The sequence below is a fragment of the Melanotaenia boesemani genome, chromosome 7, assembly GCF_017639745.1.
Source record: "Melanotaenia boesemani isolate fMelBoe1 chromosome 7, fMelBoe1.pri, whole genome shotgun sequence".
NCBI lineage: Eukaryota > Metazoa > Chordata > Actinopteri > Atheriniformes > Melanotaeniidae > Melanotaenia > Melanotaenia boesemani.
Genome location: NC_055688.1, coordinates 19,924,998 through 19,946,968, shown reverse-complemented (window position 1 = coordinate 19,946,968; position 21,971 = coordinate 19,924,998). Strand labels below are relative to the sequence as shown.

At 37.3% G+C, this 21,971-nt stretch overlaps 1 protein-coding gene across 2 annotated transcripts in view; it reads left to right on the top strand.

The window, feature by feature from the left end:
• Positions 1 to 21,971, top strand: part of elf1 (E74-like ETS transcription factor 1) — a 39,546-nt gene that overhangs the window by 214 nt on the left and 17,361 nt on the right. The window contains exon 2 of one of the 2 annotated variants that reach the window (XM_041990237.1): positions 233 to 522. The gene's annotated coding sequence lies outside the window, so the exon portion shown is untranslated. Of the gene's footprint in view, positions 1 to 232; positions 523 to 11,140; positions 11,605 to 21,971 lie in introns of those variants that run through there. The other variant, XM_041990236.1, reaches the window with a different exon arrangement.

Here is a 21,971-nt window from a genome sequence, read left to right as displayed (position 1 = left end):
TGTTTATTTAACAGTCAGCTAACTCACTGCGTAAATTCAGCCTGTCTTTGGATTAGAACACGCACGTTAATCACCGCTTAGGAATTTGATATATATTTTGTTTTATCAGTGTATGACTATGAACTCTGAGAAACTGGATTTAACAAGACTATTCAACTTTTAGTACGCTATCTTTTCGCGATGCTTCTCGCATACACTGTAAAACTCAGCCCTACTCGTTTACTACCATCAGGCTTTTACCAAACTTCTCTGCCGGGCCAATTTCCCAGGAAAATGTGACTGCGAGGAATTCCCCATGTATCAGCAGCAGCCTCTGTCGGAGAAAACCGCGACCTTGTGTTAGGAAGCACACGAAAGGAGCGGGAGGGTAATCTGAAGAGTGGCTGTGCTGTGATGATGTAGCTTTAGCACCTCACACCAAGAATCATGTGTTAAAACGACGCTGCGTTTCTTCCGAGCAGCCGATAACTTGCCTCTATAAAAACCCGTGAATATGCTTCACTGACGACAACTTCAATCAGGGTAAGTCTAGTCTGAATTTTAATACCCTGTTTCATAGTAGGTTTTATGCTTTTTGGAACTAACAAATGTGACTGTGTATGCATCTTACATTAGCGTGGAGGTTATTTTATGATAATCTTTTCTCACACTTTCTATTATTTCCGAATTTCATATGAAATACCACTTTTAGTTGCTCATGGCATGACTATTTGTTACATGTTCAAATAGTTACTGTACCAGATGCATTTGAATGCCCTTACACACTCAAAAGTTTGTAAGACTGAAGAAATATGACAGAAATCAGAAAATATTATTATTAGCTTGGATCTCGGCCTGAAGGCGTTGCTTTCCACACTACTCCACACAGTGACTCCCCTTTGTGACAGTCAGCTGGCATGTGACTACACTGATGGTGTGAGTATGCTGGAAATGTGCAATTTGTAAAGTTAATATTGCAGTCAGAATTAAAGAAAGGACAAAAAAACAAAAACAAAACAAAGCAAACAAAAAACAAACATACAAACAAACAAAAAAAATGTTATGTTTTAATAGGAAGACATTTTCTGATTATGATATGTTCTTGATACCAGGTCAGAAACTCCAGTTCTGTGTCTGGAAAGTTCAGACACTGAGAGTCTGTGACAAACTGGCTGCTGGGAACTTTGTCCAAATTTTTACATTTTCTGTTACTTTTTAAAAATATAACTAGCCCTTTGTTATAGTTGAATCTGCAATAATATTAAGCTAGTTATCACTTTGTCTTTTTTATTTTTGCTTTTTTGGGGGGACTTTGCCCTCTCAGAATCGTTGTGGTTTTCATTATGATGCTAAATATACAGTTTGGCCTAAAAACATGGAAAACCTACAGCAGCCAGCACTGACACACAGTGTGCCACTCATTCCATTAGGCAGCCTTAGGCTGAAATATTGACTAAAATAGTAGAAAACTGCTGTGGGAGACTCATAAACCTACTGCGCTCACATAGAAGACAAAAGCAAAGTAATGTTAGCTGATCTTTTTTTTTTTTTTTTTTTTACAAATATAGATTTGCAATGTTGGACATTATGGTATGTTGTTTTTGTTTTTTATTTTTATTTTTTTTATTTTTACACACTTCATCATCCCAAATCTGTGGGGAGTCTAAATGTTTGCCAGATGTTTACATTTTTTGGTTGAGATGCTTGTATCATGGGACAGACAAACAGTGCCTCATTGGTCGGTCAGAATTGCTCACTTCAGAGCAGGCAGCCATGACGCAGAGGGAAGGGGAGAGTTACAAGATGTTAGTTAGTCAGTCCCACCAGAGAGACGACCAGCTGGTCCCACCAACCCTACTCTGGCCCTCCACTCCCGCCCCCATCCAGCCCTTCCTTGGTGGGAACACTGGCAGAGGCTAGTGGATAATTGGAAACTTGAATCCACTGAAAACAATTATCCAGAACTAGAATTTTAAAATACACTCCAGTATGGAGTCATTTTGTTTGTTTCAAACATGTGCTCTTGTTTTAGGAACATGTTTGCCTCATTCCTCTGTGCTCTGATGGCTTTGATATTGTCCAGGCTTTGACTGATATGGGCCGGTTGTGTGTATTGAGGCTGGAGCAGTTCCCAGCACTCATCCTATCCTATGACAGTCATGTCATCATCTGCTGTCTGAGCAGCTGAGGAGTATGATGATGACCAAGGGCAGCAGCAGAGTGCCGTCCATTGTTCTACCTTTAGTAACAAAGGACTCCTCAGACATCAGTTGCATCTTCTTGCCCAAGATGTAGCAATCTGCCTTAATGGGCTTTGGTATTGATTTGGCTTCACAAAAAGAACTGGGCTTTTATCCGTGTAGAAGGCAGCACTTCAGTTTCACTAAAGCTTTTAGAGAGGCCCTGCAAGAGATTAATGAATACTACAGCTTTCTCCTTTGCAAGTTTGTAATCTTTAGAAAAGAAATCCACCAACTTTCCTCTTTCAGTGTTTAGTAAAGTATTAGATTATTATATTCTTTACCTGATACTTTTATGTCTAAAAAAATGCTCTTATAAACTGACTTTGCAGGTTTAAAACTAGCATAATGACATTTTCTGAGGCCACCAAATGTGTGTAATGGCCTTGCTGTCAAGGTGTAAATTAGTCTCATTTGGTGCCTTAGAAATAACCACAAGATGGCAATGTTTATATGCTCTGACTAAACAAACAATCATATGAGATGACTGAAACCTCAAATGACTTGCAGAAATGCAGGAACTGACTAGTGAAAAGAGAAATAAAACTCATGAACTTCCCTTTTTTTAACATGTAAAAAAATTACACCCTCTTGGCTTGATTACTGTTAAATACCTACAAGGGAAGTGTTTGCAAAGTTCCTTAACTGTACTTTGCTGCTTAACTACTCCTAGCTGTTCACAACTGAGTATCACCTTGTCAGACATGTTAGATTGCAAAGCAGCAGTAGTAAACAGCTGCCAGTGGACATGACGTCAGGGAGAAAGGAGGCAGGAGGGAAATTCCACCTGTAACCTCATTCCACTCTCATGCTGCCTGTCTCACAAGCATGTGACTTGGATGCATAGTCATGCCTTGGTTTCTCCATGAAGTTGTACATTGTCATGATGTAATCTGAAGGCAGCCAAAACTATTTTTAGCTCAGTGAAGGAGGACAACTTGACTTGAGTTGCAAGGATTTGTCTTGATGTAATTAAAGAAGGAAAAGTTTGTTTTGCAAAGTCATGGAGACTTTACCAAGTAAATTCTAAACTACTAATTGCGATACTAACAAAGAGTTTGTGGTGAAAATCACAGGAGGATATGCTTTTACAAATAGGACCTAGAGAGAGAGAGAGTTCTTAATTATTAAGTTTTAAACCCATCAGTAAATATTATATGTATATAGTTCTGGGCCTGTAGCAGATGAATGTATAAGGAAATGTGCAAGGGACTGTACATGTAAATGTATATTATTTTTACACTTCTTTTTTGCCATTACTTTCTTCCCCATGTGTTGGTCTAAAATAGTACTCTTCGTAACGTTCATCCCATGTTAGAAAGCTGCCAGAAGTCTGCAATGAAGTCAAATATAAAAGAAATCCCTACTATAATACAGGACTCTAAAGGTTCTCACAAAAACAAACAAAAAATACCATAAAAAACAAAACAAATAAACAATAACAGCTTGTGTTAATCTACAAAATAAAATGGTACTTATATATTTACTATTTCACAATTTACTATGAGGCCAGACTGCATTATTTAAAATAGTGCCACACATAACATGAAACTTGGAAAACCCCAACTACTGTGGCTATGAACAAGATAAGTTCGCTATAGAGAGTGGATTGATGGAATATTTTGCCTTTACACACAAACTGTGTTCTTTATTTGTAGAGAGAACTACTTCAGGTTACAGCATGTTGACATCATAAGATTAGTTAACCACATTACTTTATGGTGCTCGCTAAGGTCAATGTAGGCCCACAGCGTTGTGTGCTGTATCTCTGATGTACATGTAATCGCATTAAGGAGTGGCTTAGTTTGTAATGTTTTAGCTTACTGTTGTTTGACCACACAAAGTAGTTCCTCACAAAAATAGAAACTGTCTTTGTCTGCAACTTTGGTACATAATGATTTTCCAGCCTATCATTTTTCATGTCTACAGCTAATGAGGTAGTAGTGAGTGGTTCATGGAGGCCTCTTATGAGTCAGCTAAGCCAGTGCTGCTTGGATTTCAACAGAGAGCTTTGCCTGAAGATGGCAAATGATCTATCCTCATTCAACATTCAACAAACATAAGTCTTACAAGTGAAGACACTGCTGGCTGAATTTTACACTGAGCTTTGGGAGACCATTGCCTCTGCTAAAATCCACTTCTGTCCTCATGATCAGCAGCTTTTGTCCTTTTGGGTTTAGGAGTTCTTTAGGATTCATTTCAGAATGACAAGTGGTCCTCAGACTTGTTGAATTATTTAACTGCATTCAGGCACAGACTATTATAATCAAGGCCGTGAGTGACAGCACAATATACTCTGAGGACCTCGTGGCATTTTATTAATAACAAGGCAGCAATGAAAGGGTTTAAAATGCACGTTCTACTGACACAAACTGGAGCAAACATGCTCACAGCATTGACATAGTTGATGAAACACACATTTTAAAAAATGTATTCTTGTTAAAACTATTTCCAGAGGAGACAATTTACATGGTAAATGACACAACATGGTTATCTATCTATTTGCTTGTATCTGAAATAGCCCACAGAGGTGAGACTTGGATGATGTGAATAGTTTTGTTGGCCTATTTTCTGCTCTTAATATTTAATGAGATGTTGTCTGCATGTGCCTCTGTGGCTTGGACAGCAGCAGACCTAATGGTACCAATCAATGAAATACTTATTTACAAAAACTACACTATGATGTACTTGAAATATCCACAGGACCCCAGGTTTATGGGCCAGTACACCTAGAGATGGTGACTCCTTTTTTTCCTTATGATATATGTAGTTATTTAATTTCTCCTTATTCATTTGCATGGGGAAACCTACTAACACCCTCTTTGTGCAGTAACTTAGATCTATAAAACAAGATACTGGCTACATATTTGGTATTAAAGCCAGTGACTTAAAAAAAAGTTTAATTAGCGCATTGCTATTATCAAGCAATTTTATCCATACATTTAAAGTAATGTGAGAATTTTCATGATATGACATGACATTTTCATGCCATTTCAATAGCTGATTGAGAAGCTCTTGCACCCTGACATTTACAGGACTGATGGCTGCTATGTGAAGTTTTAACAATATCAAGAATTTGTATTTGAGAAAGTAGCTAGTAACTGGTTACTTGAATTGCAAAACTGCTACAACATTACTAGTACCCTCCCCAAAAAAGTTATCCAAGTCCACTACTGCATGCCGTTGAAGTATGTTACATCCAATACTGCCAGTAATATAAAATACATATATGTAGGAACTTACACAGGCTGATATACTAGTAACTGCAATTTATAGATCTGAGCCAACACAAAGCTTTGGTTATTTAGTGAGTGTATTACATGAACTAAACTTAATTCCACAGTTACCAATATGAAAGACATACATAAAAGCCATGTACATAAGCAAATAACTATCTAGGTTTTCCATATTTATGCAGGGTATGGAATATAGGTCAGGTTAGCTCAATATGGATAATGTGCAACTTACTTTGGGGGTAGTGGCGGGTTACTTATTGGGTTCAGCTCAGTATTAGAGCATCACAACACCAAAATAATACCCTTAATTTCAAATGGGACTACTTCACTCTGAGCTGCAAGACTTTGCATGTTTTTTTCGTCTTTCCGTAAAGGCACATTTGCCAATCATAACATGTCACATGGAAGCTGTGAGTCTGGTAAGAAAGTTCTCCAATACGGCCAGCAGTATAAAGTGCAAACTAAGCCCCTTATGTTGTCCCAGCTTAGTCCTGCAGGTGGCTACTGAATATAAAGCCAGTTCTGTGAGTATGTTGTGGCCCTTGGATCATTGATGGTAAACATGCTTTTTACTGGTAATGGAAAAGGATTTATTTGGTGGTTGTACTTGTGTTTTTCTTTTTTTTTTCTTTTGTCAATATTTTACATTAGATGCAAAATTGTAATGAAGAGGGTTGAGAAATAAGTATGTGAGCTTTGTTGTGTCTAGAAATTAAATTAATCGTTGGAAATGGAGCCAATTGATATCCAGTATATCTACTGGAAGTCATCCGTAAATGGGTACACAGTTTGTGGGTGTAGTCAAGTAAACCCACTGATAGTCTAACATTTTGTGGCATGGAGCTGTTGTGATCATCATTTTCTGCTTAGAGGTGTCAATGAATCATTCTGATGCAGTGGGGTTGAGTTCCTGCATACTGAATGTGGTGTCAGCTGTTAACACATTCAACTCTATGTTAGATCTACAAATCTAGTCTCTTGCACAGTGAATCATCTTTGGTCCTGGCTCAGCTCAGAATACTCATTGTCCGAGAATGATAAGGTGTACATAGCACCATGAGCTGTCAGCTTGTTAAACAAACTAGATTGTTGCAACAATAAGTCTGGCCTCAACCAGCTGGCATACTAAATAACTGTTATATGACCTTGGTTACCTTCAATGTTTCTTAATAATCCACACCTGACAAATATTTTCTGTGCAATACATACATAAATTTTTTGCCATCTCACTGGGGTTAATTAAAATGCCTATTTGCCCTCCTGTTTACCTCATTCTGGGTCTCTTGTGGGGTGCACTTGTGTACTGTTAACTGACATCCTGACAGCCTGTTCTTGATTTGAGCAGCCATCGGATGACCTCTAAGCTACGCAAATAATTCTGTCCTCCAAATGCTTCCATATCTCACACTGTCAAGGATTGTTTAAACTTTTATCCACAGCTCTCCATCATAATTCTGAATTTTTGTTGTTCACAAACATTTACATCAGCATACGTGTTTAGATAACACATGCTTTTTGAGACATTTCTTTTACTTTAATGATATATGTTAGAACATCATGACTTGGAACAACTAACTGAAATTCTGGTTTATTTACATATTTAGTCATACCGAGACTGACTGTTAGTGTTTTAACAGGAATCCAGTAGTTATTAGATTAAAATGCTATTAGTTACCTGATGTCTTGGGTCACATTTAAGCTCACTGACAGGCTTTGCATTGTATGTTTACGCTCTGCCTTTATTGAAGACATGTCAGAGAAAACGTGTGCTTTGTGAGGTGTGTTTCTGTTTATTGTTGGCCTCTGTTATTCACAGAAAGTGCATGAGAGCAACAAGTGACCCCATTTTCATTCTTAGGCTGCAAAGGAAAGGTGTGTCCTCTCAAATAGTCTGCATGGTCACATGTCTCTACACTGATCACACATCAAGGCATTTTTTCTCTGCTCTAGTTAATACACAACCACTGTAAGAATAAAACAAGAACACATTGCTCCCTGTGGTACACTTTTTTGTGTCTTCACACAGGGTTTTGAATTCAATTTTATCCCACTGACCTGTCTTGAAGCAAAAGCAATTTTAACATATTTAATTTTATTGTTTTTTTCCCAGCGTATGGATGTGATTGCGTGTGCAAATGGATGAGTTTGCATTTATAGAAGGTAACTGGAAATATAGTAAATTCTTAGGCGACAGAGGCTCCTGCTATTTTGAGGGAAAATACACAGTAATACATTTTTTCATGTAATTTATGATTTAGTCAAAAGTTGTCATGATTGTGCCAAATCAAACACACATGCAAAAATAAAAAATAAAAATGAAATAAAATAAAACAAATTACTGTTTTTAGGCTGCTGAGCAGTTAGGTCTGGAGAGTCAAACAGTTTAATGTCTGTATGTTCCCAAGAATTAAATTCAACGTTCAATAAATAGAGGAAGTGGAAAGTGCTTCTTTTCTTCCAGTAAAATGTTTACAGAAATAAGTCATTTGAATGTTTGAACTGGATATTTTTAGTATGATACTCTTGCCAATATCTGTTTTGTAGAAAACTGGAGTACAATCAGCACTCAAATAATTTTTCTGTAGTTACTTTATCAAATAATTTGTTGATGTGCTTGTAACAGTGATATCTTCTCATCATATTTAACCCAATGTGAGAAGATTTCTTGGACAAAGAAAATAAATCTTGGAAAATTATTAATAAATGGTTTATTTGGTAAGATGGGGAAAATCATTCAAATATATTCAGTCAATTTTAAGTATTGTCAGTACAGTTCATATTAGTGCAATGGCTTGTTCTCTTCACTATTTAAATGTCTTGTTAGGGAGCCTTTGGATTATTTTCTAATAGTGTTGACTTTAATTTACTTAACCCTAATGATAGTGAATTTAATCTTACACCTTTCATGAACATAGATCCTGTTTTTCGAGCAGGTAAAGAGCCACAGATCCTGCCTCTGTCCTGATTATTACAAACTTGGCAGAACAGTTAATACACATGCTTCAGTTCTTCTTTTGTAGTTCCTCTAAACAAAAACTAGAAGGCTATCTGGTTCTGATGATACTGGGTGGGGGCTGAAAAAATAGATGTACTCCTTGATATTCACCTAGGGATGCAGTTCATGCCTTCTCATGTATTTGTTTGCGGCCTTTTAAAGGCTTTCTGTCAGGGAATGTGCTGAACTTAGTAAACAGTATAAGTGTAAGAAACTTGAGCACTTGTTTTGTTGCAGAGTAGCATGCATGGATCTTCAACCTTTAATTTAATTTTCTCATAGCAGAAATTGCAATTAAGTCGACACATTCCTGATATTTACTTAAACTTAAACAATGAATGAAGGTATGCAACTTGGACTCAATTAAATATTAATCCCAGAGGGAAGTTGCTGCATTGCACTGCTCCTTAAAACAATTACATACACTTAGAGAAAAGGAGTTAGAAAACAGAGGAGTCCAAGTGAAATTAGAACAATGTGTTGAAACTGGATAAAAAATAAATGAAATCAAACATAATAAATATATATATATATATATATATATATATATATATATATGCACATATGTAAATAAGTTATATAATATAACATATAAATAATACAACAAAGACATTAACAAATAGATAAATATTTAAAATATTTAAAATATTTTAAGACGTTTTGGCTCAGACTAACTGGTTGAGTTCAGAGTAATAACCACGGGATGAAAGGATTTCCTGTGGCGTTCCAAATTGCAGCAAGGTGGAATCAGTCTATTGTTGAAAGTGCTCTTGAGCTTGTCCAGCATGTTGTGGAGAGGGTGGAAAGGCCTGCCCAGTATAGTTCTTAAACTTGGACAGCATCCTCCTCTCAGACACCATCCTCAGAGAGTCCAGCTCCACTCCAACACCATGACTGGCCTTACTAATCATTTAATTGAGTCTGTCTGTGTTTGCCACCTTCAGTCTGCTTTCCTAACTCACAACAGCATCGTTTGGCAGATGGGGAAAGAACCTCAGCTGCCTCAGAAAATAGAAACCGCTCTGACCCTTCCTTTAGATGGCATTGGTGTAGAGGGTGAAGAGGATGAGAGGCAGGGCCGTTCTCTGTGACCAATCTGACACATATTGTGGTCTGCCAGTAAGGTAGTCAACTATCCGGGACGCAATGCCGGTTCCACCTGCACGGTTCCCAGTCATCTTCTCACCCAGTACAGTGATGGTGTTATTCAATACGCTGGAGGTCAAGAAACATGACCCTCACAGAGCTGGCTGGCTTGTCCAGGTGAGCATAAACACGGTTCAACAGGTAGAGGATGGTGTCGTCAACTCCAAGCTGGAGCTGGTAGGCAAACTGGAGTGTATGATGTCTTCCACATCACTGGGATTGTTTGCAGATCGAGGCTTATCATGAAGATGTGATGGGGAACTCAAAAAAGCTGGGTGGCACAACTTTTAAGGACTCTCCAACAGGCCTCACTTAGTACTAATGGCAATCTATGAAGTAAATAACATAAGAATCAAGTTTTTTTTTGCATACTTGTGTCTGTGTATTTTTTATGTTTACATGGTTGTCCTGGATTGTAGCCTTGCTGCAGAGCATAGCCTTAAGAGTTTTTCGTCAGAAGTGAATATTTTTCTCCAAGGCTTCAGGATTGTGGACAGTATTTCCAAAGACAGATAAGTGGAGATTGCTTGGTTTAACTTTCCCTCCAGCAAAGCATGCAATTTACTCTGAGACGATCAGCTGCTTTCAACTCACAGCTGAAGTGTACTAAAAGGAGGCCAGGAAGAATTGATGTGACGATGAGAGCACTTGGTGGAGACGGAGACACTGATTTTGGGTGTTCCATGAAAAACAGATCCAACTCCAGTTTAAAATGTGTTTAATGGGTTAATTTTTTAGAACTATTAAGCTCTGAGTCCTTTTCTAGTGATGCCAAATTAGAACTATTTCAGTTTAACTGTATAAACATTTGACTTCTGTCTCTGTTAAATATAGCGTGCAATGAGAAACATATTAGTGTGCACACACTATGAACATACAGAGAGCTCAACCTTCACCACAGACCACCACTTCCTGTTTGCTCAAGTGTCATTTCTGATAACGATTTTTGTCATATCTCAGCTATATCAACGTCAACTCAGCAAGCTAAAGTTAGAATAATGTTTTTGGCTTTGTGATCTGTCACACTTTCAGTACACAATATTTTGAGAACACTTTTAATGTGACTTTTTAGATGCAAATAGATGCTTGAGATCAACTCTCAAGTCATGTGATGATTGTTCACAAGAGCTTTCTGTGATCCTGAGGAGGAAGAGGAGGGGGAGGAAGAAAGAAATTCTGCTACTCTATCATGAAGCACTTGCTCATACCTAAAAGTAAAAAGTTAACAGCTTTATTTCTTTTTTTTTAACCTTCAAAAGGCTGTTTGATGACAGTTTCATACACCAGGGAAATCAACTCCTCCAAAGCAGCTTGACTTTCTGACTAATAGACTCACATTTCACTGTTAACATTTTAATGGGACACAAAGAGATGTGAACTTTACCCTCGAGCTACCTTACAGATTTTAATCACCGTGTCTGGCACATATTGTATGGTCAAAGTCTAAAGTAAGCGCATGCCTGTCCATTTGTTGAATTACAACTCCAACACTCCTTTGCCTTTGCAGGATAAACCCGTCGCTCGTCTTTCAGGCTGGTCTAGGTGTGGCCTTCTTCTTGGTTGCCTCTAGTCTCCCCTCCCCCATGCAGCTTTGTCCAATCCCTGCCAGAGCACAACTCACCTGAAAGGATTTGCATACTCATCGCTGATTGGCCAGGTGAAGGCACTCTGCCTCAGGCTTCCTCTACCAATGGCGATGGTGTTGCGTGACTCATAGGGAGAGGACAAGTTGCTTCACTATACTTCTCCTTTTCTGTTTGAAACAGCAGCCATTGCATTGTCTTTTTTTTCCCCCCTCCTCTCTACTTTTGTTTTGTCACTGAGAAAGAGGTGTGGGTCTGGCAAGTCCTCATCTCTAGACACCTTTCTACTCATCTTAATACGTCTTGGATTATTCACAGTTTCACCCTTTGTTGTGTATCTCTCTCTGTTTTTTCAATGGTTGCTGAGATCGAAACTTGTTTGATCGCTATAATGGACCTTGTCATCCGAACCCTGTGTCTTTGAGGTCAGTGATGAAAAGTTCTCTTTGTACTTTTACTTGTTGTATGGTTGAAACAATTTTGGTGGTGATGGTGAAACGAATGTCTTAAAATGGTTTTCTATAAATGTTCTACAGCGTTTAAATACAAATGTATATACTCAGGGGTTAAAGTATATTTAGGAACAGTGTGTGTGAATAGACGGTAATAAAGGTAGTTAAGTTAACATCATGAGCACCATTGAGTTTACAGCATTTCAGCAGCACAACTTGCCATATGAAAGGTTTCTGAAGGGTGCTTTAACAAGTTATTCCAGTTTAACTGATGCATGGTTTCCCGCATCTCACTCCTTCCCTGCCTACTTCTTGATCAAATCTCAATTATGGAAATAACTTAACAACATTGACTATTCTGTTATTGCAGGAGCTTAGCTTGCATGTATTACTCACATTTTCCAGACACCCTGCTATTTTCTTGAGTTTCACAACTCATAGGATAAATGAATGAGTTTTTATACTTGCCATCTCAAGAACTAAAAGGATTGATTTTAACAGATGTGTATGTTTGTTGCATTTCTTTTACAATTTTTTGCCATATAAGGTATGTTGGAGCTAGGGCGGGAGCAGAGTTTTGCAAACCTCTGAACCAGTCCCACATGTATTTCTCATGGTGTGTTAATAAGTAATTGCACACGTGTTGATTTTGATCCATCTTTTTCATCCAGATGTGATACAGTTTTTGTTAAAGAAGATGAGTTATAACATTTGTATTTTAAAAACATCTTGTTGCTGTTTCTGTACCCAGCGGCAGCTCTATGCATAAGGTTAACCATGCAGTACTTCATGCATCATATCCTCCCCAGTACAGAATGTTGTTCATCTTGTAATATTGATGTCAAAATGGAGGTCATTTCTACTCAATTAATGTTTGAACCTACAGTAATTTAATCCCTCTTTTGTGCATAAATAAGCTGACATTTTTTTTTTTTAATTTTTGGCCCCCTGTGAACATAATTATTCTGCTTAATGTCATTTAGTATTCATTTCTAAAAGTTGCTCAGTGCAGCAGAGATAAACGCTTGCTTCCTGTTTCACCAGAATCCACTCTGCACTTTTTGAACCACATAAGACAGCGTGTGCATGCTGTATTACTCAATAAATGTGTCTACAGTCTAAGCAGCATGCAGATTTCAGACTCATTTTAGTCTGAAACTGTCTTCAACTGGCACTGCACTGGCAGTACACAGAGCACTATGGTCTGTATTTATTTATTATCATATTTACTATGGTAATCTCTGAGCCAATGCGGAACAGTTTCATGCATACAGACTTTTTTATTTAATTAAATGCAAAATAACACATTCAACACGAATGTTGTTGATGCAATGTCTGCCATATGAGTTGAGTCTTGGTGTACAAAAAGCACTGTAGAACAGATTCTTTCAGAAATGTCAAATATATATCTGCATATGGCTTCAGTAACTGAACTTTTATTAAAAATTGCCTTGTAAAGGGACTGAAAAGGAATAATTCTTCTGTCTCCGAATTCTTACCAGCTGCAGCATCAGCACATGATGCACTGAGTCAATGGTTCTGTTGTGGAGCAGGTATGAGTTTGCATTTGCCCTAAATTTCTCAGCTATGCCCACCCTGATTTGTTTTGTAAATGAGGCCCTGTGCCTCAGAGTATTAACGCATATTGTAGCTGCCGTTTTCTAGCATTGTGTTTGTCTCCTTTAAAGGAGAAGAGTAGGAAGGCACATGAGAGGGGACTGAACAACAATTTCAGGTTGGCTCTTCCTTCAATACAAGTCAACAAGTCTTAGCCTGTAATTAGATCATTAGGCTTTGGGCAAGATCATAGAGGCATTGCGAGGGAAGGGTATGACGAAAGCGGGAGGAGGTGCGGTTTCGTTTATTACTACAGTTCCAGCATGCCGAGATATGTAAAAATGGAGGGTTTACTCAGTTTCATGTTACAGGTACATGCCCTGAAAACAAAAACAGTAAACTGTGTATGGTCAGGCCTAAACTTGGTTATTCTTTACACAGACTAACAACCATTTTAATGTAGTGAGATACATGTTCATCAGAAATCTGTATGAAAGGTATTAACTTCTTAGTATGCATATTGGTTGTGTCAGTTATTTAGTCTTTTGATTATAATGATTTAAACCAGTTTTAACTTTTCCTGTTTAGTGGGCATGAAGTGGAAAATATTTGTTGAATTTCTTGACTTAACAGCTGATCAGATATATAAAGTCAGCGTGATGACATTTTTCCCATGTTTAATTTTTAATTTTTTTTTCCCACTGACCCTGTGGTGGCTGTGGTCCTTGTTGTCAGGTAATCATCACTTCTATCTCTGCACTGTCCCAGTTTTAGAGGCAGGTGCAGAAAACCAGTGGACTCATAGTGAAACTAGTAATACATGTGTCTTGTTTCATTCCGGTAACTTTATTTTAGAAACATGGCTTGAAAATGTTTTTATGAAAGAACATAATCTCCTTTATAATGCCAAAGTTTTAATCATATCTCCTTTTTTGTTTAGTCTTTGAAGCAGTTTTAATTTTCATTTGCAATGGATGCAGACTTAAAGGTTAGAGAACTTGTGATGGGTAGTTTGAACTCTTACGACAAGCTGGGAAAATCTGGGTGTGGAAAAGTTAATGTGTAACTTTCTCCTCTGTTTTAACAGCTACTGTGCCAGTGAGCAAGGCACATTCTGCATTTATTCTGTAAGCCAGTTGTTCAGTTGTGCTGATGTGCAGCAGTTTGTCAGAAAATCCTTCTATGATGAATAAAGTTAAATCAATTGAGCAACTACCGCTCCATTGCAAAGGTCTCTCATAGTTGGAGCGTGCTGGGACTGGCTGCCCACTTCTCTGAAATTTATTTGGAACTAGAGCTGTGACGTCATAACATCTGGTGAGACTTTCTACCCAGATAGACTTCACTTCTTATGTATGGTCTCCAAGATGCAACAGTGATTGTAATTTTCTTGAGTCTTCAGACTTATTTCCTCCCATGTGATGATGGATTTTTATCTTTTTCTCATACTTGTTACTATCATTTGGCCAGAGAAAGAGTGGACAAGTACATAAGTGCAAAAAAATACTTATTCAGTAAGACCTACAGAACAGAAAACTGCATTGTTTTTAAAGGCAAAGACTAAGAAAGATAAAAGCTGATATGTGGAACATAAGGCCACACCTTTTGATAAGTCTCCTGGTTATGTAATGCACCATGCTGGTCAGAGATTCAGTCTCCTCCTGACATGGCTGCTGTATCTTGTGGCAACGCTGTGTCATGCGCAATGCTGGAAAGTAGCAAGTACAGTTTTGAGGAACTGTAACTTGGATTTTGTACCTTATTTACATATTTCTGTGGAAAGTCACTTTCTGTGCTAATGTGATGTTAAAAAGAATAGTTTCTTTAAAACGCAGTCTAAATAATTTTATCTAAGCTAAAGATCTCAGAACTTCTTTCACAACTGTTTATGCTGAGATTACAAAAAATAAAAAAAGTGATGCAAAGTGCTTGAAATACATTTCTTGACTCAGTTGGGACATAATATTAGTTCAGGGTGTAATTAGGTGAACAGACAATTAAGATAAAAAAAAAAGAGTATATTATTAATTATGATAAATCACAAACTTTCAGACAGCTACATAATGCTGCAAAGCGATCACTATCCTTTAACTAGAACACAATTCATAGAACTATGCATTTTTACATTTTATTAATGCTTTGAACCTTTTTGAAAGTGAATTACACTGGAATTGTGGTATTTGGATGTTGATTAAAAAGTTTTATCTGTCCCAGAAGTTGCTCACAGTATTTGTGTGGGTAGAGGAGGCAGGTTTGAGATGCCTCTGTTGCATCCACCCTGCATGAGGTGATATCAGGCTATAATCAACCACTCTGTGTGAGATGCATGTGAAAGTAAAACTGACACAAGTCAGTGGAAAAAAAGTGTAAGCTTGTGCCTCTCATATTGTATCATTTGGTACTAAGAGACATCCAGACCCAGGCACAGAGGGAAATTGATTTTGCACATGGTTTTCAGCGGCTTTGGTCCCAGACACCCAGCTCCAGTGATGTCTGGTTGTAGCGGCTCCAACAGCAGATTCTCATGTAGAAAACCAGCCATACCCACAAAAACTCAAATAATCTGCTAAACTGTCAATGAGAAGAGTCTCAGTTAATGAGGCTGGTATTAAACTTTATTTTTCTGTTTGGTTAGTAATTATTGTCTTAAATATCCCTTCTATTCATAACTAATTTCCTTTAATTTCATTTACATGTTATCTCCTTATCTTGTCACTTTTTTTGCGTGTTACAAAGTGCCGACCAAACCATTTGCAGGTTTTTAATATAGCTTCAAATGATTATTACCGAGTATGATGGTTTACTTTTTGTGACTAACACTTACTTTTATTGTTAGCATGAACACAGATTTCAAACTTTAGTCTTTATGACTATGTTCACATACAGTAGCTACAATGCTACACACAGAATTGACTGATGCTTCCTTATAGAAAAAAATAGCAAGATCTTATTTTTTTAATAGAGAATGCAGAAGTAGGTCATGGTGTGTTACATCTTGTGATGTCAGCACCCATTACCTCTGTTTAAAGGGGCAAAAAGATAAATCGTTTTACTGCAAGGTTTGCTGTTGTGCGCTGATTGTAGACCAAAACAGTGTGTGTCATGCGCATACACACACACACATACACACATACAAAACTTGCCTTGTCTGTGAGCAAATTTGCGAAGTGCAAACACACTGAGCAAAACATATCATCATTTTATGGAACATGTTGAAGTAACTTAAAACGTTTATGTACTTACTCTCCAGAAGAAGTCAACTGTCAAACTGTAGGCACTTTAGCTCTCACAGTGCTCTCCACTTTGGAAATACCAGGCCAGTGCTAATCCGGGTTATGTCTTTTTCTTCATACGATAATATCTTAGCCGATAAAAATATTTTTTTTAGAGCTAATGTCGTATCCTGGTCATCTGCAAGTGAACGTTTCTTTCCACTCTCCGCCATTTCACTTTGAAAATATAAGCTGCCATTGCTCGCTTGCCCGAGCCTTTGATAGGCAGGGAGGGCCAAGGGTGATTCACATGAATGTACATGAACGTGCGGCCGGACCGGCTGGTAAACATGGGGCTGGAGATCAACACAGAGAGACGGATTGACGTCATGCTATACTCCAGATGAAATTACACCTCTAGTTATTCACATAGCCATTTTTTAATTCTTTCTGTTTATTACTCCTTTAAGACATTGTTGTCTGATTAGATTTTGTTCTGGCTGAAAACAGTCAGATCAAGTGAAGAGGGGATGAGATGGAAAAAGGAAAAGAAGAAAGACAAAGAAGATGGATCTTATCAAGACTAATTGAATCACACTATTAAATACAAGATCTGCTCATTTACAAACTGGTATTGTGCCAAAATCTGATCCCCCACAAAATCCTACTCGCATTTCTTAGTTAGTTTATGAGAAATATAATAACACTTCCAAATAAAATCAGTGATAAGTTTATATTACAGAGCCTTCTCTGTGGTAGCGCAGAGAGTATATATTAAGTCTTGACTTAAAAGTCTAGTTAAACGTAACAGACTAAATGGTTTGTACCCTGTTTGTACCCTGGTTTGTTATATTTACCTGTTATTTTTATTTATTTATATCTGTGATTGCAGCTGTTATTGTGAAGCAATATGGTAAACTGAAATTTGTTTTTAAACTTGCAATTGAATTGAATATTTTATAGATTTTATAAACCACTGTATTGATATTAATAAGTCTTAAACTAATTAAAACGTTTTTAACCTGCTATTGACATATGTTTAAGTTTTAGTTATGAGCACTAAACATGAGCTGATCTGTGATCTTAGAGACTGATCCCACAGCTTAAGCCAAGTATGTACATAGACAACCTCAAAGCAGTCAATATTACAATATAGCATGTAAGCAAACCAATGTGATGTCAGCTTTTCTTTACTCCCCTCTTGTTTTTTGCAACCAGTTCTCTAAGCTTAGCATAGCCACTTGAAATGTTTAACTAGTTGTGGCAAAATCACTTAACATCTTAGAACTTTTTCCCTCAAAAACATTCTGTATCACAATGTTTTTGTGTTTATAAAAATACTGAAAAGGTCTCACAATTTATGTATTTATTTTATTACATCTGGTAACAGCATTTTATCAAACAGTTTTTAAAACCATCCACTTGTTTGCGCTCATCACAGTATGCTACTTCCTCAGAATGTCTTAACAAACACACTCTGCCTTTACTGAGTTGAATGAGGCCCACCGCCTCTCTTTGTCATGTACCACAGAGCCTGGTTTACTAGCCCTCTCCCTCTGCGTGTTCCTAAGCAACTGCCACTCCTTGTTTACCTTTGCGTTTTTGCATCGTGATTCTCATCAGGACAACATAAACCCAGCCCCTTGAGAGACTGCTTTTCAGGCCTCTTTATTCAAAATAACACTGGAGGGAAAGATCAGTGTTTACATGTGCCTATGATGCATTTATCTTCCTGAAAAACTTTCCATTTTAGAGCCATTTTTACCAAAATGATTTTCTTATATAATCACATGTATCATCGCTTGTCTTTTTTTCTCACGTTTAAGTATTACAGATCACGAATATTGTAAAACACAAATCTGATGTTTTATAAACCAGTTGAGCACGTCTGACTTTAACCAGATAGTTTATTGTCCTCATCTTGTGCACCCCTGTAGCACTTTTCTCATGCCCTGACTGCCATAAACAAGTGTATTTAATAAACCATCCTCAAATATTTACCTGCCTGAGCAGGCTGTCCTTCTGCTTCCTGCACAGAACACTTCTCCATATAAACCTCCGTTTGATATGTATTACAGCTGAATATGTGAACTAGACTGATGTTGGGGTTCATCAGTGATCATATTTTTTTACATTTGTCATAGTGACATACAAATCAGACATAGCTGTAAAAATGTAAGGGAAGCTGAAATGTTAAAAGTAATGTCATACATAAAACATATTGTCCCACAACACTTAGTCACGACTTCACGAGTTGTAATTTACTTTGTTAATAACTCATGTGGCCTAACAATTAGTTAGTTTGATTGTTTTTTTGTTTTTTTCTCCTCCCCTCTGTTGTAGTCCAAGAATGTACCTGGCATCTTGAACAGCCCTTAGATCTGGGCAGGGCACATGTTTACTGGCTGTAAGATTAGATAGAAACATTGGCCAGTGACACCTTACACTGTGACCCAGTATCTAACTGTGTGAAATCAGATAAGCTGTCTTAAAGGGGCTAAGCAGTCGGTGTGAGTGGTCCTTTCTGTCAGGCTTTATGAAGGATCAGACAGGAAAAGTTGATATAGTTGTTGCTAGTGATTTAACTGAAACATGAGCTACACAAATCTTACAAATATTTCTGCTAAAGCTGCAAATTTTCACAATTTACAAAAAAGTTATGATTAATTAATAATAAAATAAACAATAGTACATGCTGTAAGAAAGAAAATAAGGTTTCTGTGTTCTGTTTGCTTCTATATTTGAAAAAGTATGTTAGAGGGTGTATTTACGGAAAATGAATTAAATTTGAAGAGGGCATTTATCTGCGCCCTCCAACAAGGAGCTACAACAAGACAGTTAGCAAACTATTTAACAAAGCTAATTCACTGCAGTTAGCTTGATTGTTTGCTAATATATAACAAAGCTAAACATAAAGAGGGGCAACACTTGGTCAGGTTCTGCCCAGAAGTTACAAAAACATGTTCTAGAACCTCTAAAACTCATAAATGAACTTATCATAGCTTGTTTAATCTGTGCAAAAAAATGTGTAGAAACAATGTGTAGTTATATAATACGTTGGTGCTAACTTATCTACTGGTCTGCAGCTTTTGTTACCTTAAGGCAGAGCCAGGCTAGCTCTGTTAGCTTGTTTCCAGCTAATTACCTTGTAGCAAAGTTTTAAAAATTTCTCATACATGTGTGCCAAAAAATGCAAACAGACTTATTTTACACAGCACTTGAATGTTAATGTTGTTTGTTGCTGAGCTGGACACAAAGTTTATGACAAGACAGAGGAGACATAAGATAATCTGATCTCTGTGTGACTGTTCCATTTGAAGATGTGTTCCTTGTAACATTACTGGTTGCCTGATTGTGGGTGGACACGTCAGACTACGTGTGTCCAGACCTGTTTGGTATGCAGTCTCCTGTGCAACAGCCAGGTCCCATGTTCAGCTTTGACTCAAACTTGGAGCCTTGAGATTTCTGTACTCCATCAAAACACACACACCTTGTAGTGTTGCAGGGCAATTTGGAAAGTATTTTGGCAAAGTTAATGTTGTACATTAACTTAAAATGGAATTTCTCCTTTTGAGATAATAAGCTGTTATAGGATGTTGCATAATGTGATGGATTGCATCAGGGTAAAGTTGGCTGTGTAGTTTATATTTCAATAAAAACTTAGGGATGTCATCCTTCCCCTTGTTGTTGTTAAGCTTGGTTTTGAGTGCTGCTGGTATTTTTTCTGGGTATCCTCTTTTGCTGCTGCCAGTATTCCTGTGCTGTGACATGTTAGTGTTGGTATGAATGTAAACACGTCAAACTATGTATGTGTGAGTACTGTATCATTGTTTTTAAAATCACTTATCTAGGTTTGAATCTAGCTAAGATACTGTCTTTCGTGAAAGTTTATTTACAGTATTTTATTTTACTATTTTGTTTCCTTAATTCACAGTTCTGCCCTCCTTTACATGTATGTTGCCTGTTGGAGGTTTGCATGCAAAGTAAAAGGAGAGAATTTAGCTTTTTCAGTCTAGTCATGCATCAAATAGGTTCCACACAGCAGCCAAAACAACAGTTGGGAAGTCAGGCAAAACATTAAAACTATGTCAGCAAAGAAAATATAAGAAGGGCAGTGAGATGCAACTGACACAAGCACAGACTTGCATGGTTTTTCTCCTCACCTGTTTTTTTTCTTTTTCTTTTCTTTTTTTACTTTGAATCATTAATATTTTAAATAACGTGACTAAGCTGAGACTCTGGTGTGGCAAAAAGGAGTGATATTACAAACAACTGGACAGATTCATAATATAAATATTATCTAACATATTTCTGTCAGACATGAATGGACAAAAATGGCACTAAGAATAGGGTTGTGCCCCATTCTTTTTCCAATGACAAGCCTGTTTTTCTATATGCTAGAATTGGATAGATGATGTTATTCATTCATAGTTAAATGGACATAAGAGCTTTGTCTTGTAGAGAAGTTAAAAGGGGTTCTATGACATTCATAATTCCTGCAATGCCCTTGATAAGAAGCTGCAGCACTCTCAGTGATTTAACCAGTCAAGTTATTGCTGTTGCTTGGCCATCTGTGAGAAAAGAAGTGTCCTCTGATATGACCAGTGATAGAAATTAGATATAAAAGCAACAAACATGACTTAACATTTGTGCTATCACTATTTTCCACATGTATTGCTTGTACCATCCCTCATGCTCAGACCTGCATAGAAGTGTTGCCATTTATTGGTGGTTTGACCAGTGCTGTAGTTTCAGAAGGACAGGACATGCTATATAAATAACAAAATATTAAATTGTATAATGCAGTTTTTTCCCCCCTTCTTTGGCTCTCCACTTTTTTGCTTGTCCTGACTGAGCTTTAACCTGTTAAAATGTCGCGTAATTGGAGGCTGATTTTAACTGCTGCCGATGACATGCACTTTCTGCAGTACATAAGCACATAGTCTTAACTTCAGTCTTACTGACAACATTCAAATCCTTTTGATAAACAGCTTAGTGGACATCAGAGGAGCACACAGTACATCAAATTGTGATGCTTTAGGGTGCAGTTGTTTTTTTTTTTTTTCCTGTGACTTTGCTGCAATTTCCTGTCCTGTTTTCACAACTATAGTGGTTCTTCCTTTCTGTGACATGTGGCTTGTTGCCACATTACAGAAATAAGCTACTGGGGGTAGTTTGCCTCTGTAAAACTGAAACATGCTTCTCTATGGCAGTATGTAGTATTCACATCAGTAACATAGTAAAGATGGAATTTTTGGAATTGTTTTTTGAGTTTGGACATTTGTAAGCACATTACTTTTTTATTTATTCAATTTTTTGTAGCTGAACTGAGATGAACAAAAGGTGCTTTTAGTGTTGATGGTGTACTTAAAGTCTGTAGTTCTTAGTAACAATTGAAACATTTGTGGGCTGCTCTCATTACATGTTCATACTGATATATTTGTCATGCATTCTGACCTATAAGTGAACACCGTGTGACAGGAACTTTGTAGTTTGTTCTGAGAATTTGCACTGAAACTTACTCAAGTTGGTTATGTTCATCTGCAATAGATAGGGTGGGGGTTTGCAGTG